A 17,709-nucleotide genomic window follows, 5' to 3' on the forward strand; every position below is an offset into this window, starting at 1 on the left:
GGCAGAAGGAAGGGGGGCAGAGGAGAGACGAAGGGGGGAGGGGGGTGCGACGAGAGACGGAGAGCTGCGGATATCTGAATGCAGCTATCGGGCACCGGAGCAGAGTGTGACAATTAGCAACAGCGCACTAAATGGCAAGCAGGCTGCCTCAGTACTTACTGTGTCTAAGTGTCAGAGTCCAGGCTGGCGAGGTAAAGTTGCGGCCCGTGACAACGCCGCGTGAGGGCATGAGGTGCTGTCCTCTACTCTGCGCAAATTCAAAATGGGGGCTCGGGGGGCTTCTCTGCGTCCTGGGGCTGAGGTGTGTACTCCACGGCGTCGTGACTGCTGGAGTGAACTAAGTAGGAGAGAGAGATGGGAGCTCCGTGGGGGGGAGAGTGGGGGGGAGAGTGGAGGGAGGTGAGCAGCGGAAACGGGGGTGCGAGGAGAGACGAAGGGGGGGGCAGTGTGCGACGAGAGACGAAGGAGGGAAGGGGGGGTTGGGGGAGATAGACAGAAACTCGGGATCAGGCTGGATGCACATGATAAGAAACAGCGAGAAGCAGCATGGAAACAGGGACGTCTGGATCAAAAGTCGGGAGCAGCAGCAAGGGAACAGTGTCATGTGGGCCTCGGATAGACCGATCTAGCAGGATGAAGCTGTGGCATATTTTCCGGCATGATCAAAGACCTGCTCCATGACTATGCTTTAGTGGAGGTGTGGAGGCTCCTCAACCCTCGCAATAAATATCGTACTTTTGTCTCTTGTATGACTACTCGTAAAGAATTTCAGTTTTGGTCCCATAAACCGGAGCAGGGCCTGTGCAGTCACGTGCGAGCTGGCCACCGCACACAGCAGCAATTACACTTGCACCAGAGGTTATGAAGCAGCTCAAATACATTTACAATGTCGCATGAGAGCGGGGGACGAAGGAGAGCTGCGGGCGGAGGGAGGGGGTTAATGAGTATGCTTAGCAGGGCTGACCCGGCCTTTCCTTCTTCTCTGGAACAGAAACTGGGAACAGAAGAGGAAGTGCTGGGAAGACGGGCAACGAAATAAAAGGGAAAGTTTGGGTGGTAAAATTGGAGACATTACTGAAGCAAATGAGAAGGTGTGCACTTGTATGTCGTGGATAGTACTGACAGTTGTCTTGCTGCATACTCCAAACCAAGGAAAAGAGGATACATTTACTCAACTGACTCTGAGGAAAGTACACGGATGTGCAGATGGAAACGTTATTATGTGGTTATAAATGCAGAGTTGGCCAGAAACCGGTTAGATAATAACTGAAATACTGGCCCTGTAAGAAACCAATAATGCTATAAGATTGTCGGTGAGCAGAAGATGCTCCCAACTTTCCAAGAAGGTCGGTTGCTTTGAGGGATGTAGTATGGAAAAATGGCTGAAAGCTCCACCTTGTATCTGCAGGTAGGCATTATACTTGGCATTGCTCTTGTGGGTAAAGTACAGGTCATAGCGCTGCTGGGAGGATGGGAATGTCGTTGATGGGGGTACCCTGACTGTGCTACACATGGCTTTCTGTGGTGTCCATTGGCTGGCTGCGTGGAGTACCTTGAGGCTTTCTAGGTGTCAGACCATCTGCATGCGGGGTGGGGTTTGGGGGGGGGGGGAGGGGGGCTTGCCACCAGAGTGCCATGTGCGGCTTGATGGGTTCCATTCACAGACGAGGCTGTGACTGCGTTTTTACGTAAAACATGTGTGCTTTCGCCATGCTAGCTTCTGACACGACTTCCAGTTTAGTGTGATCCATAGTTCACTTTGTATACAAGTAAACGAAAGCCACTTAATTCACAGAGTTTTGCAGATGCACTTTCATAGCGTGAAGTTGCATCACATCGGGTTAGTCATTCATTCAGCGCTGGTACAGTGTCAGAGCTTCACGGAGGCGCTACAACGGCGTGTCTGTTTGGGAAAAGAGCCCTTTATTAGGAGTGCGCGGTTGGTCGATCGAGCATTGAGTCACGCTGGCTACCACAGGCGGCTTTCAGCAAGTGGGCGTCTTTAGTGGACGTGCACTGAAGAAACCCCAGGAAGTAGCTCTGTTTCAGTGAGCATGCAAGGGAAATTCCGACCCTGTGGGTGGGGGGGATGTGGTTTGAACAAAACCAAGGGGGGCGGTGAGGAGGGCGCCGAGTAAGAGGTGGCATATGATGCGCACACACAACACATCTGGAAGGAAAGCCGAGGCCTACAAATTAAGGTTAAACTATGGACCCCTGAATGTCCGAACAGTTATAAAAATCTAGAGGTCCGCAAGGGTGGATTGCACACGTGCTGCAAAGGAAGATATTCTTCCTTGTAAGGAGCAGAACCAATGGAACGTGGGTGCTTGAGTTTTAGGGACACAGAACCTCAGATCTCGAATGTCACAGGGTGCAAGGGCCTCAGCATCTGAGTACTCTAGTGCACAGACCCTCAGATCTCGCCTGTCACGGTGCAAAGGCCTCAGCATCTGAGTACTCCAGGGCACAGAACCTCAGATCTGGACTGTCACAGGGTGCACGGATCAACTGTGGGGCAGAGCAGGACGACGGAGCTGCGGGGGGAGGGAAGGGGGAGGGCAGAGCAGGACGACGGAGCTGCGGGCGGAGGGAAGGGGGGGGGGGCAGAGCAGGACGACGGAGCTGCGGAGGGAAGGGGGGCAGAGCAGGACAACGGAGCTGCGGGCGGAGGGAAGGGGGGCAGAGCAGGACAACGGAGCTGCGGGCGGAGGGAAGGGGGGGCAGAGCAGGACGACGGAGCTGCGGGCGGAGGGAAGGGGGGGGGCAGAGCAGGACGAAGGAGCTGCGGGCGGAGGGAGGGGGGGAGCGGGACCGGGACGAAGAAGGGCTGCGGGCGGAGGGATGGGGGAGGGGGACGGAGCTGCGTGCGGATGGAAGGACAGAGCTGGACGAAGGAAAGCGGAGGGAAGGGGGGACGAGCAGAGCAGCTCAGAGCAGCTCTGGAAACAACCACCGTCTTTCTCCGAGGCAAAGCAGAAATGCCTCGGAGAAAGCATGGTCATTTTCGCATTTGGGGGCGTGTTTTGCTGTTCTGAGTGACGGACAACGTCACTGTCTAAAGAACGCAAAAAATCACGCCCCCAAATCCGAAAAGGACGGGGCTACATTGGAGTGACTGATCTCTCCTCCAATGGCTGGCCTCCGTTTAGGAAGCCAGCCAATGAAGGAGAGAGGGGGCACGGAGGAGGGACATTCACCGCTACTCAGACTCATTAAATCTCCGGCCTAAGACTGCGCAAGCGCAGCCTTTTAGGCCTTCGACCTAAAAAGGACTTCCCCCACCCAGCCTCTCTTTAATTTGATTGATTCTTCAGGAGATAAATGTGACTCTTGTAAACATGCAATATCTGTACCAAGTTTTGCTAAATGTGTTAAAACCCTCTGTCTTTTGATGGGTGAGTGTAAACCCCTGACATTCCAAGATACAATTTTTAAAGGTATAAGAAAAAACTGTAAATATACATTAAAAGCCAGGGGGCGCTAGAGGGCGCACTGCGGTATGGCTGGCTAGCGAGTCAGCTCCGCCGGGCGGTCGCGCACCTAACGACTTTTGACCCCTTAAAACCCCACCAAAATCAGCGGCGTTCGCAGATATGAGCATCGGAATGTAAGGCCGACCTCTCCTGACACGAAGCCACGACCTGCTGTGCGGGGAACAGAAGATCCAGCCACAAAACCGGAGCCCTCGCGGAAGCCGCACAAAATGGCCGCTCTGGAGGCTCGGCGACCCGGAGCTTTCAACGGCGCCTAGCGCGTCGGGACTTCTGTTGCCACCAGGCGCGGACCGGCAAATGACTGTTTGCCACCATCGAGGACTCGGCAGGGCCCCTGCAGGACCCCAGGACTCAGCGCCACTTCAAATCGGCGTGCGTTACACTGAGGGCAAGATGGCGGCGCCCGTGGAACGCACGAGTCTGGCGGCTGCAACGGACGTTCCCGCCGGTCGGACCCCCTCATAGACCGGCTGTGACACTCGCGCATGGGGTATAACGGAGGCGGGAGGTTCCTGACCCAGTCTGTTCGTCCATAACATCGACGCATACGGGGCGCTCGACCAGCGGGGCCCCCACACGAGGAAACGGCGTGAGAAACGAGCAATCCGCAGCTGAAGGTATGCAGGCGGAAATTACAGCGGACAGAGGCACCTAATATTTACACACGCTACCCTTCCCATAGAGCCGACCACAACGACTGCACGTGGGCGACCCCCCCAAGCAACGGGGAGTGAGAGTGTGGATCCCTACCCTCACAGTGCCCCAACTAAGACCAGCGTAAAGAGATACCTGCCACACCCAACAACTGAGGCCTCGCTGGGGGCCTGATTGCAATCGAGCGAGCCCGCTGATGACCACACGCACTGTGAGAGGGGGAGCTGCGGCAACAGCGACTCGTGCCGGTTCCATAACAAGCACGCCATCGGGCGGCAGCCCTAACACAGCGGAGCAACACCCGTTGAAACTGCGCTTTGAAATGGGGAAGCCTGACCGGAACCAAACCAAGCTCCAATTTGAGAAGCGGAACCAAGGCAGAAATAATACGGCAGAAACGGAGATGGAAGGGGGCCGGGAGACACCAGAGGGCACGGGCATGGAGTCGGTGCTGAGGGCGATACAGCAGAGTTTGCAAGAGATGAACGGTAAACTCGATAACGTGGTGCAAAGGGTAGACAACATGGCGGCGAAAATTGAACAGCACGAAGGGCGCCTCACGGAAGCAGAACAGCGAATTTCGAGACTTGAGGATGAACAAAACACCACAGCCAAGACATGCGGAGCCCTAGAGAAAACAGTGGAAGTCCTGCGAGCCAGGGTGGAGGACCAGGAAGCTAGGTCCAGGCGGAACAACGTTCGGATTTCGGGCCTGCCGGAATCCACGAACACAGGGAAAATGGAGACCTACATAGAAACCCTACTGAAAGAACTTTTTGGAGCTGAAAATCTGTCTCCAGTGTTCCTGGTGGAGCGTGCACACCGGTCACTGGCCCCTGTACCAAAACCCGGAGCCACCCCGCGAATGATCATCGCGCGTATGCTTAATTACAGGGACAGAGACACGGTCCTGAGGCTGGCGAGAGAGCTGGGTAAAATTACACATCAGGGGAACACTCTAGAGTTCTACCCGGACCACACCATGGCGGTACAACAGGCTCGAAAAGAATTCGCTCCCGTCAAGAAAAAGCTAAGAGAACTGGGCATGGAGTACACCATGCTGTATCCAGCAAAGCTCAAAGTCCTCACTGGCGGGAAACCAGTCATACTACCAACGGTGCAGGCAGCACAAGAATTCGTCAAGCAACAAGGAAAGCGGAGAAAACAGCAAGACCGGAATGAACCGACGAGTGATGTGGAATGAGAGTATTGAACCGATATCAAGCCGACGAAATGTTTGTACTACGACAACACGACACGGCTATTTTTGTGCGCTGTTACTTGCGGACAATCACACGGACCAAGCTGGCAGCATGGATGGCAGCGACTGGACCGGAAAAGCACTTACAAACTTGCTGTGAGTACTGTCTCCGAGTATGTGATGCCGCGGAGGTGCTGATCCAGATGTGAGTATACGCAGTGCGGTTGCAGGCGGGGTGGGCCGGCTACTGGACCGAGTGGCAGTGGGTGGGTGGCCATGACCCTGACCGGCCTTAATGATTGACTACTAGCTGAGCGAGAGACACTGCGTGCATTGCTTAACGTCACCCCAAGTTTGAGCTGGGACTAGAGACAGAGGGGAGGCCAGCGTAATGGAGAACTGACATTTCAGCGCTGCCAGCAGTGCTGGATGGGGGAACGGGGTTAGAGGAAATCGCACGCAAGTTATTCACTAGTAAAGCGCGTATGCGACCGTCCACATCCACTATGTGGATGGAGATGTGTGAACCTGGTGACACCCCCAGGAGGGTGTACCCCGAACTATGTTGGATGAAGAAGTTACTGTTAAGGTTGAAGTTAAATCAGGGATGGCTTTGGCAAAGTTTGGGCGCTAAAGTGGGTGGGGGGAGAATGAGACAACCAGAAACTAACCGACTGAAACCTCTGTGTCTGAGAAGCATGGCGAACTCCTTGGGGACGCACAGTCATGTGAATACTGTTCATTTTAAGCGAATGATATTGTCTATTATACATGCTATAAGGTACGGCATCATATGCACACGATACAACAAGCAGACTGGGTATCTGCCGTGGTTCATTTATCACCTAACACGTATACATGTCACGTAGGAACACGCTAAAGTTGATCACTTGGAATGTGAGGGGTCTAGGCAACCCGAAGAAGATCAGGCGGCTATTTGCTTATTTTGATAGACTGCACATGAACGTTGTTTTTTTACAGGAAACGCACTTAGAGCGGGATGGCACCTCAACACTGGGGGCGCGTTGGGCTGAAACAGTGGTTCACTCTAGCTACTCGACATATTCCAGAGGCGTGAGCATATTGATCAAGAAGGGTACGGGCTTTGAAGTTACTGACATACAAAGAGACACTGCTGGGCGGTGCGTGCTGCTGGCTGGCAGACTTAGGCGGCAACAGATCCTACTGGTGAACACTTATGGCCCTAATGTGCAAAGTAGCAAAGTATGGCACAACATCGCTAACATGACAACACCCCATATACTGTGGGGAGGGGATTTCAATGTCACGATGCAGGACTCACTAGATAGAGCAGCACACACCTTAGAACAGCATGGGAATGCTAGGACAATGATGAGGGACGCTATGGAGGACCTAAATTTGGTGGACTTCTGGAGGGTTCGTAACCCCGGGGTGACAGCGGCGACACACATAAACGCGGCGAACAATAGTTGGTCCAGGATAGATTACTGGCTGGGCACACAAGATGTACTCTCATGGGTGTCGGATGTTACGCACTTGCCACGCACACTATCAGACCACAGTCCGGTACTATTAGAAGTAGACATCCCTCACTACGACCCACCTCCCTTCACCTGGCGTTTTCAAGCGATGGCATTGAGAGACCCAGTGTACGTCGACACCATACATAAGGCAATAACGGAATACTTCGATCTTAACAGCCCAACAACAGAAGACCCTGGCTTGCTATGGGAAGCCTTCAAGGCTACCATCCGGGGAGTCTGCCTCAGTACAGCATCTGGCATCCTCAAAGATATCAGGCATCAAATACACACGCGTGAGCAAGCCATTCAAACCCTAGAACAGGCATACACACAAACGGGAGACGCTAAACTCTTGGGGGATATCCAATTGCTATTAACGGAATATGCTAACTTTGCGGCAGACGAACTGAAATATGTGACTAAACGAGCTACTGCGAGGAGGTATGGAGAAGGGGGTAGACCGGGCAGGGAGCTGGCCGCTAAGATATGCGCAGGCAGAACACGGCAAAATGTCACAACCATAACCACCAGCACCGGGGAGGTGATCACTGACACTAAAGGCATACTGAGAGAATTTATGAACACATATGGCACGTTATATGAGGCACACCCCTCGCCATCGCAGGCGGAATTACTGAAATATATGGAGGACATCGAGATGGCATGGTTAGCGGATGGACATAGAAAGTACCTAGAGCGCCCCATCACTATAGAGGAAGTCACCGACACCATTAGACGCCTACCTAACAACAAAGCACCTGGACCAGACGGCTTTGTGGCGGAATTTTATAAGGCGTACGCTGACACACTTGCACCTCACTTAGTGCGGATGTATGGGGCGGCACATGAGGCCCAAACTCTGCCGGCGTCACTAAGGGAAGCCCTGCTCATCACATTGCTGAAGCCCGGCAAGGACGCAGATAAATGTGACTCCTACCGTCCACTGTCCTTGTTAAATGTAGACACCAAAATCATAGCTAGTCTGCTGGCAGACAGGTTAAAACCTCTCATGCCAATGTTAATCCGACCTGATCAGTCGGGATTCATCCCAGACAGGGCCACCACTCACAACACCCGAACGCTGTTCGCGTTAGCACACTATCTGGCACCGGAAACGAAGGCAGTGGCAGTACTGTTAGACGCTGCGAAAGCGTTCGACACCATTGGCTGGCCATTTATCCGCGCAGTGCTGGTGCGCATGGGGTTCCCATGGATATTTCAGGGATGGATAGCGATGCTCTACACAAATTTGACGGCACGCATCAGAGTAAACAGATACATATCGGAACCCATACCTATCAGCAGAGGCACTAGACAGGGATGCCCGCTTTCTCCAATGCTTTTTGCTCTGGTGCTGGAGCCTCTGGCCTGCAAAATCCGACAGCACTACCATCACTCAGCGATTCAAATGCCCTCCCGTCCCATACACATCTCACTGTACGCGGACGACATGGTGCTGTATGTCAAAAACCCGGAACAACACCTAAATCCTCTCCTGAGGGAATGTATCAAGTTTGGTCACCAAGCCGGCTTACAAATAAACTGGGATAAATCCCTGGTGCTGGCACTAACTGACAGCACGCAACCAACTCAACTAGACTATCCATTGGAATGGCAGGAGGAACCCACAAAATATCTAGGTATATGGTTTCACAGAGACCCTGAAGTAGTCATCAGGACCAACTATGGGCGGACGATTGCAACCCTGGAGGATAAAATAAAAAAATGGAACAGGCTTCCTCTCTCATTGGCAGACAGGGCAGCGATAGTGAAAATGGTGCTCTTACCAAAATTTCTTTATCTATTCAACAACATCCCTATAAAACCTCCCGCTGCTGTCTTCCGAAATATCAGGACACTTGTGCTCAATTTGCTATGGGCGGGTAAGCAGGCGAGGATGGACCTGCGCACTATGACATTGCCTTACGCTAGGGGAGGGTTCAAAGTACCAGACTTTTACCTCTATTACTTATGCGCGCAGGCACAATACGCACACTTCTGGTACCATGAAGTGCCCTTTCTGACACACGTGGCGGTAGAGGCGGGTGACACTGACCCAATCCCTCTGGCTAATATACTCCCGCATAAACGCACCAGACTACATGAACGGGACATTAACACAGTTGACGCGACCATTGAGGCATGGAGACTAATGGGCAAAGAGGCAAACTGTCTACCGCTATACGCACCCACACTCCCACTGGCGCACCACCCAGCCCTCTCGGTGACACAGGAAAAGGTGGGAATGGATCTGTTCCGGCGGGCCGGAATAGACACATTGGGGGACCTGTACAGGGATGGGGAATTTCAGACACTCGATAAACTACATTACATCACAAACCCGTCTCAACTGTTTACTTTCAACTTCTACAGGCTAAATAGAGCAATACGTGAACACTACCCGTCATATCCAGAAGAGCCGCCTACCCTTGCACCCTTCCAACTACTCTTGACCACACCCAAGGCGTCTCACATGGTATCCAAACTTTATGCAAGTACGCAAGGGGTGGTGGGACGCACCACACTCAAGGCCAGGGACAGGTGGAGCGCTGGGCTGGCGGAGCCTCTGACGGAGGTAGAATGGGACTCCGCATGCATGCTTACGGGTATGCTGACACCTAACGGGAACTTGAAAATAATACATTACAAGTATTTGCATCAGGTCTATCACACCCCACAGAGACTACACAAACACGGCTTACGGGAAGATTCTAACTGCTGCAGGTGTAAACAGGCAGGGGCCGACTTCATGCACCTAGCGTGGCACTGTAGAAAGGTGGCGGGCTATTGGGAACAAGTCGTACAGGTTCTGAACGAGATGTTGGGGGTTAACATGTCCTGTGATGTAAAGATCTGCCTATTGGGTATCACTCCGCACCTGAGAGCATTGAAGCGTAAATTCTGTGCGGTCGCACTCCTGTTAGCTAAAAGAAGGGTGTCAATCCACTGGAATAGTAAAAGAACACCAGAGGTGAAACGCTGGATTGAAGACATGGTATACTGCCGTGACACGCTCAATACGTATGAGGAGGAACTGCCAATCGGCTCTAGGCCCAAAGATTACTGGGGATACTTGCGTGACTACTTACTTGTGCATGGCACGGCAGATACAGAAGCGGAAGTTGTATGAATGAACACATGTTGATGACAACATAGGACAAACATTTGTACTGTGCAGGCTCTTGGGAGGGAGGATGCTGTGATGCAGAGGGAGGGTTGCAGAGGTAGAACTACAAGTTGGGGACTGTAAAGTTAAGTTAAGTTTCAGTTCAATGAACAAAAAACTGAGAAAACGTAAGATTACTGATGTATAAGGCAACGACCATAGCACTGACGCGCGACGGATTTCTATCTAATAATGCGCCGCCGGTCCGCTGGATGTCGGCTGATGGGCTGTGTAGTTCTGGAACAGTTGCTAGTAGCCATGGTTGCAGGGTGCCGGCCCGTTGTGGTTGTAGGCGAACGCACCATGAGTGATTATCGATTTGTCTTGTGTGTGATAAAAAAGTGCAATAAAGTTCTTACACCAAAAAAAAAAAAAAAAATGTATACATTAAAAGCCAATTAAAGCAATATTGTAAAAAGTAAGAACTGTAATCAACAACAATCGAAATGTATGTAATGAGAGACAACAGGGAATAAATGAAGAAGAAAAGAGAAAGGAAAGAGGGAAAGCAGTAAATTGTCAATTGAAAGTCATGAAAGAGAGACAGAACGAAGGAGATTGCAAAAGTAAGAAGTTGGTCAGAAGAAAAAGATGAAAAAAGAGAGAGACAGAAAAGAAGAAAGATGACAGAATAAAATAAAATATTAGAAAGAGTGATTAACTTACATAGATTCCGAAACATACAAGGGGTGGGAGGACGGAGGCCAAACAGAACAGTGACGTGTCCAAAGCTCAGAAGGGAGGGCGGGAAGGGAAGACGACCTTAACGAACTCCAAGACATAGGGAAAAGAGATAACACATAGGAAGAAAATCTGTATGGAAAGAAAAAAGGACAATGTAGAACAGAATTAATGGGCAAAGAAGTACATTAAGTATGCATAACGATACATTTCTTATAAGTAACAATCATAAACAACAACTGTGAATTCAGTAAGGACATAATCCATCAGCAGAAATAAGTTATTTAGAGCCCGATGTAGAGGCAACATCCATTGTGACAACAGTGTCAGAGTAAAGAAAGCTCTTCAGTTTCAACGGGTCATCATAAGTGGTGGTTTTGTTGTTGAGAGTTACTTTGAAGAGGTAAGGGTGAAATGGCCCAAAACGTGCTCCCAAAGAGCAAAGATGTGGTCTGAGGGATAAGAACTCTTTGCGTCGGTCAGCAGTAGGTTTAGCATAGTCCTGTGAGAAGAAAAGAGGGTTCCCTGACCAGGTAATTCTTTTCAGGGCTCTGGCTGCTGAGAGAATTTGAAGCAAATCAGTGCATTCGAGGAAGTAGATGTTAACACCTCTTGGTTTCTTGGTGACAGAAGCAGACAACGCATTCGGTGGAGGACCCAAGCGGTGTGCTCTCTGTATGTTAAGATTAGTGGTTCCTGGTAGTTGAAGAAGTTTTGGCAAGAAGGATTTGAAAAAAGCAATGGAGTCAGACCCTTCTGATCGTTCCGGAAGACCATGAATGCGAAGGTTGTTCCTCCTGTTTCTATTTTCCAAATTTTCAAGTTGCCTATGTAAAGCTGAAAGTTGTGCGCACAGTGGGTCGACTTTAGATGCAGAGGAAGTAAAGGTGACAACGTTCTGTTCCAATATGGTGACACGTTTGTCAACATTCGACCACTTCTAAGAGAGCATTTGGAGTGTAGTTTTAGTCTCCTCCATAAAAGGGCGTAGGGCCCTAATCTCATCTAACAAAATATCCATTGTAACCGAAGTAGGTTGCTTGGGAGGAGAAGGGGGGTCCTTCTTTAGACTCTTGGTGGAGCCTTTATTAGCACAAGACGATGACGTTGTAGAAGATGTTGATGAACTTTTAGGTGATGTTGCAGGTGAGTCTTCCATTGTGAGACACCGATAGCGAGAACTCGTATGAATCAAGAAGAAGATGGTTTATATAAGTCTTTAGATAATCTCCCCATAAAGGAGTAGAGCAATTCAAAAAGTAAAGTTCAAGAACAGTGTAACTCCAGTACACAAAAACTTGAACGGCATTACAATCAGCCAATGACTGAATAAAGGTATCCAGGACAAAATACACTATAAACATACATTAGATATGATACAGATGTCAAGGTTTAAAAGTATGGCATAAATACAACAGGTGCAGAGTGAAAAAATGCAAAGGCATAACAGGCACACAATCCAGGAAGAAAGAAGAATAGGTCATACATAAGCAGTGTAACAATGTATGTAAAGATAGGGGAAAGGAAAATCACAGCTAAAACAAAGAGGACCAAATGTCAGGCAATTGAAGAATATATAAGCACCAAGGGTGGCTAATTTGTATTTAAAAAAATGGAGAAAACCACACTGAAAAATGTAATATAATACTAGAGCAGGAAAAGACAACAGCGCAGCACAACGGTGCATTTAAAGGGGTACAATAGGCTTAGGAAATGCTCAAATAATAGATAAACAGTCAATTAGTGGAAAGTAAAAGCATATTCCTTGGGGTAGAATAAAAGTACGTTAAGAAAAGTCACTTGACACAATCTGCTTGAGCATTGAAGAAAAAGGCTGGAGGCAAGTAGCAACGTTGAACTTGTGGTATAAAGTCAATGCAGGATAAAAGTGATAAAGGACATGAGAGATATAAAATTGTAGCCACCAAACAGCTCCATGTAAAGGAACAGCATTAAAAATGCAAAAGAAGGTAAAAGCACTTCAGTGTTGCATGCCTGGTATGAAGATACCGCGTTGAAGCCGAGATTCTAGCTGCGGCGTCAGGCAAAATGGCAGCAGTCCGTGGGTGAGAGAAAAGCAGAGGAAAGTTCTTAGTTAATAAGGCATCCTCAGTATAGCAGGGTAATAACGAGGTGTATTATTGAGAAGAAACGAAGGCTTTTGAAATACTTGGGGCACGTCAGGAGCGATATACTGAAGACCGCATTGGAGCCGAGCTCCGTCAGCGGTTACCTTAAAATGGCGGCCGGAGCCGCGATATCTCCGCGCAGCACTCACTTGGTGAAAAAGTGGATGCGAGGTGCACCAACAGCCTTCTTGAGGAAACCTGGTGAAGCGTCAGGTATTCCTACGGCATGTCCTGCATTTAGGCTTCCTCACATGGGAAGAGGAGTCACGTTGGGCCGGTCTCCGTCTCCCGGGAGAGCTAGGGAGGCACCGCCATCTTCTTCGGGCGCAAGCCACGCCCCCGCAGCCCCAACAACTCCTGCCACAATACTTTTGGAGACCAGCAGCCACATAGCCTTCCAATGCACTGCTTCCTGACTTGCTTAGGCACAACCCGGTACTCGTGGGGCAATGGGCGTAAAGTCATTTAGGGACCCAAAAGCTGGTGAGATATAACCTACTTAGACCTGGTAAACAACGTAGAGTCAAGGTCCGAGACGCTGGGGGTGGCCCTGTACTCCTGATAATCCACACTTCCTTATCACAATGACCACTCAGTTATTCTGCCTGGTGTGTATAGTGTGTGGAGGTTGAAAATCCAGAGAAAGGGCTGGGCAAAATCAGTGAGTAGAATCAGATGGTGGGGAGTGCTCCTGTTGCGAGAAACACTCACTAAGTATCAGATTGGGTACTCTGAATGTTAGGGGTTTGAATTTTGTTAATAAAAGACAGGGGGTTGCAAGGGAGCTTGAGATGCTCTGTTGTGACATCATTTGTCTCCAGGAGACGCTTGTCGTATGGGCAAAGCGGAAATTCTTAGCTGAGTTGGGTTATAATGTTGTAGCATGCACTAAACAAGCTTGCACGGCTCGCGGAGTTGCAATTCTGATTAAAAAGCATATCGGGGTCACAGGCCGGATATTGGAGGAAGGGTTAGGTAGATGGGTGATAGCCAAATGTATTACCGGATCATTAAAATTTACGTTATGTTCCATATACGGCTCTAATTTGGACGAGGCCGCGATCTTAGATATTCTTAATGTAGAGCTAGCGGCTTAGCCCACTCCTGTAATCATATGTGGCGATCTAAATATAAATCTACAACCGAACTCATTGGGCAATGTAAATTACAAGTACACAGGCAGGAAACCAAAATTGTTTAAATCACTACAATCACTTATAGCAGCACATGGGTTGGTAGACTCATGGTCTTTTCTCAGAGGCTGGGATCCGGGATACACTTTGTTCTTCACGCCTCATCAGAAGTTGGTGAGGCTAAATTATTTTTTTGTCTCGCAACATTTCTTGACTGATGCATGTATTCAGGTCTACCCAAGGGTCACATCTGATCATGGCCCTGTGGCCCTGACTATAGCTGGCATCAGAGTATCTAGCAAGCCCAGGGGGTTCTCTTTTGATCGTAAATTGTTGTTTACAGTGACCAGTATGGTTAGAGTGTCACAAAGTGCCAGTTGGTGGGTATGGGGGTGACCTAGATGTAGAGATGATCAACATGTTGACCATCTCTACATCTAGGTAGATATTTGTTAAGTCTACCTTTGCTGCTCTTTTAATATTGGTGGAGCGAGCAATAAACAGAATAAACTCTTCACTCTTGCTCCCTCACCCAATTTTATTTTCACTAAGCACATACTTCTTTTTCTTCACAAGCACTGCAAATCAGTCACCCCCATACCCACCACCTGGCACTTTGTGACACTCTAACCATACTGGTCACTGCCAGGTCTACAGGAGGTTATGAGATCTGACCTTCCATATTTACCGGCAGTGGGCCAAATATATGGCTTACAGGAATCCCAAATGATGAAGGGCGGTTCCGAGTGGTGACTGATGGGTATCCTGTTAGGGATCACAGGACACCTATTTATGTTTTTTCTTTGACTTTAAGTGGGTTGTCACAGACATCTTTAGTTCAATGTACCACACATAGATTTTATATATAGACCCTTTGACACTTTTGTGTTTCATATCGCCATTCTTTTTAAATCCTCCCTTTCCTGCACGGTCATAGAGCCAGCTTTGCCTCTGACTTACTGAGAATTCTCGAACCTTATTTTGGAAAGCCCTGTCTCACCATATTGGGCGACCTCAATTTCCATCTTGATGAGGCCGATTCTAAGGATACCCTATCATTGGTCGAGTCACTCGGAGCCTGTGACCTTGTTCAGCTTGTTACCAGTCCCACTCACAAGGCAGGTCACATCCTCGACGGGGTATTCTCTAATGATTCGAGACTTGCTAGCGGCTCTCCTTTGCCGTTGGTCTGGACTGATCGTCTCGCAGTACCTCTATATCTTGCTCTCTCTACCTCCTGTTCCACTAAGAAGGATACAACTTCTCTCGTTCTTAGAAGAAATCTCAGAAACATTACGGATGAGGCTCTCGCCTCTCTAGTTCTTTCTCCCGAGGTTCTCTCCCCTAAAGAAGCGATGAGGCAGCCCAAGATCTGAAGGATTCTATCACTAGCGCAGTGGAAAATCTTGCCCCTGCATCCCTGCGATATGTAGCCTGACGCAAGCCGTCAGCACCATGGTTTTCTGACCATCTTAGATCACTAAGACAGGGCTGCAGAAGCAGTGAGAGGAGATGGAGGAAATCCTGGGATCCTAAGGACCGGGAGGCCCATAAGTCTGCTCTGCGGGAGTACAAGCAGAAAGTGATAATGGAGAAGCAGGAATACTTTTCCAATCTTACTAGCTCACTCACTTCCTCTAGGGAGCTTTTCAAAATCGCTGATTCGCTATGCTCCCTTCAACTCCCTGATCCCGTAGTCAGCTCTCAGGATCTATGCAATGACATCGCAGACTTTTTTCACAATAAAATCCTTGACATCCATACATCATTAGAAGCACAATGTCATTCTCTGGACGAGAACATCCCTCCTGGCATAAGTTCTCTTGATTCTTTGGATGTAGCCCCTTCCAGCTCTCTTACGGAATTTCCATCTCTGTCTCTGGAAGGATTGAATCTTTTACTTGACAGGACGAAATCCTCCTCCCCATTGGACCCGCTACCTCTTAAAAAGCTGAAAGAGTGTAGAAGCAGTCTTCTTTCCTCCATGTTGGAGGTGATGAATAAGGCGATTGCCCAAGGTTCCTTTCGATCGGTATGGAAGAAGGCTATTGTGAAGCCTCTCCTCAAGAAACCTTCACTTGACCCCGGCCTCCTCAAAAATTTTAGGCCCATTTCCCTACTCCCTGCACCTGCAAAAATACTAGAGGCACATCTGAACTTCCATTTGTCTTCCTTTCTGGATGCCTCCGAGTACCTTGACAACACCCAACATGGATTTCGAAAACATCACAGCACAGAATCTGCTCTCACTTTTGTGGTCGACAACATTCGACGCAAAGTAGACGCTGGTCAAACTACAGTACTAGTGCTGCTGGACCTCACGGCCGCATTCGATACCCTGTCTCCCACTCAGGGAGGCAGGTGTCACTGGGTCGGCCCTGAGCCTCCTCAATTCCTTTCTCCTTGATAGGGAACAGAGAGTGATGCTCGGAAACCACCTCTCCCCTGCCAAGTCTTTGCAATGTGGGGTGCCACAGGGGTCGGCATTAAGCCCGACCCTGTTCAACATCTACGTGGCCCCCCTTGCTAGGCTGGTAAGATCGCAAGGGATGGAGGTGGTATCATACGCCGATGACACCCAGATCATGGTGTCATTCACTCATTCCTCTGTCACTACATCTGCCTTCAGCTTCAGGTCATGTATGCAACATGTAGCAGACTGGATGATCATCAATTCCCTGAAGCTGAATGGCGACAAGACAGAGGTGTTGGTCTTTGGGAAGGACCAAGATGTCTGGTCGAGTGAGTGATGGCCTTCCTCTCTTGGCACCTGCCCCACCCCCTCTCAATCTGCCAGAAATCTCGGTGTGGTTTTTGATACTTCACTCTCGATGTCTCTACAGGTGAATCGGACCGTGACAACCTGTTGGGGTGTGATCAGGATACTCAACAGAATTCGTAGTTATCTGTCCCTTCAGGCACGTAAGCAGATTGCAGTCGCCCTTGTTGGCTCCAGGTTAGATTACTGCAACTCTCTATACATGGAGTCCAACAAGGGCCTCATACATCGGCTGCAAATCGTGCAGAATGCTGCTGCACGTTTCGTCTTAGCCCTCCCTAAGACATCATCTGCCACCACCGCGAGGAGAGATCTCCACTGGCTTCCCGTCCAGCACAGAATCTACTTTAAAATTTTGTGCTTGAGGTACAGAGCACTCGAGGATGGCTCTAAAGGCGCTATCAGCTCCCTACTTACCCGCTACCATCCTACAAGGTGTCTTCGCTCTGCGGGATTACTCTAACTTGTTGTCCCTTGTTTCAGGCTTACCAGATGGGGAGCTAGGGCTTTTTCCGTAGCTGCCCCTCAGCTCTGGAACACCGTGCCAATGGAGATTAAAACTCTACCTTCTTTGGACCTGTTCAAAAAGGCCTTAAAAACATGGTGCTTCTCAAGAGCCTATTAAGGATGAACTGCTTTGCCTTTGATATGAGCTGTTTTTTTTTAATTAGGCGCCTTGACGCCCATTGGGCTAAGTTCGCGCATGACAAGACGCCTTTCATTCATTCATTCATATGTTCAGCTAGGGAATGTGTCTCTGCATGGTCTTTAAACTCCCTTAGGCCCCCCTTTACATTAGTATTTTTTATTGACAATACCTAACATACCCAATATATAACCTTCATATTTGCAGTTTTCTGAACTTACAGGGGATTTGTTGCAGTAATGAATTCCCCTGGTTTAGCAATCCTGACTTAGGGTTGATAAAACGGTAACATGCTTTCCTTGTGTAATTTGTGTCATT

At 49.3% G+C, this 17,709-nt stretch overlaps 1 protein-coding gene across 1 annotated transcript in view; it reads left to right on the forward strand.

The window, feature by feature from the left end:
• Positions 1-17,709, forward strand: part of CCDC33 (coiled-coil domain containing 33) — a 1,028,600-nt gene that overhangs the window by 434,760 nt on the left and 576,131 nt on the right. The gene's annotated exons all lie outside the window — the stretch shown is intronic.

The sequence above is a fragment of the Lissotriton vulgaris genome, chromosome 2_2, assembly GCF_964263255.1.
Source record: "Lissotriton vulgaris chromosome 2_2, aLisVul1.2, whole genome shotgun sequence".
NCBI lineage: Eukaryota > Metazoa > Chordata > Amphibia > Caudata > Salamandridae > Lissotriton > Lissotriton vulgaris.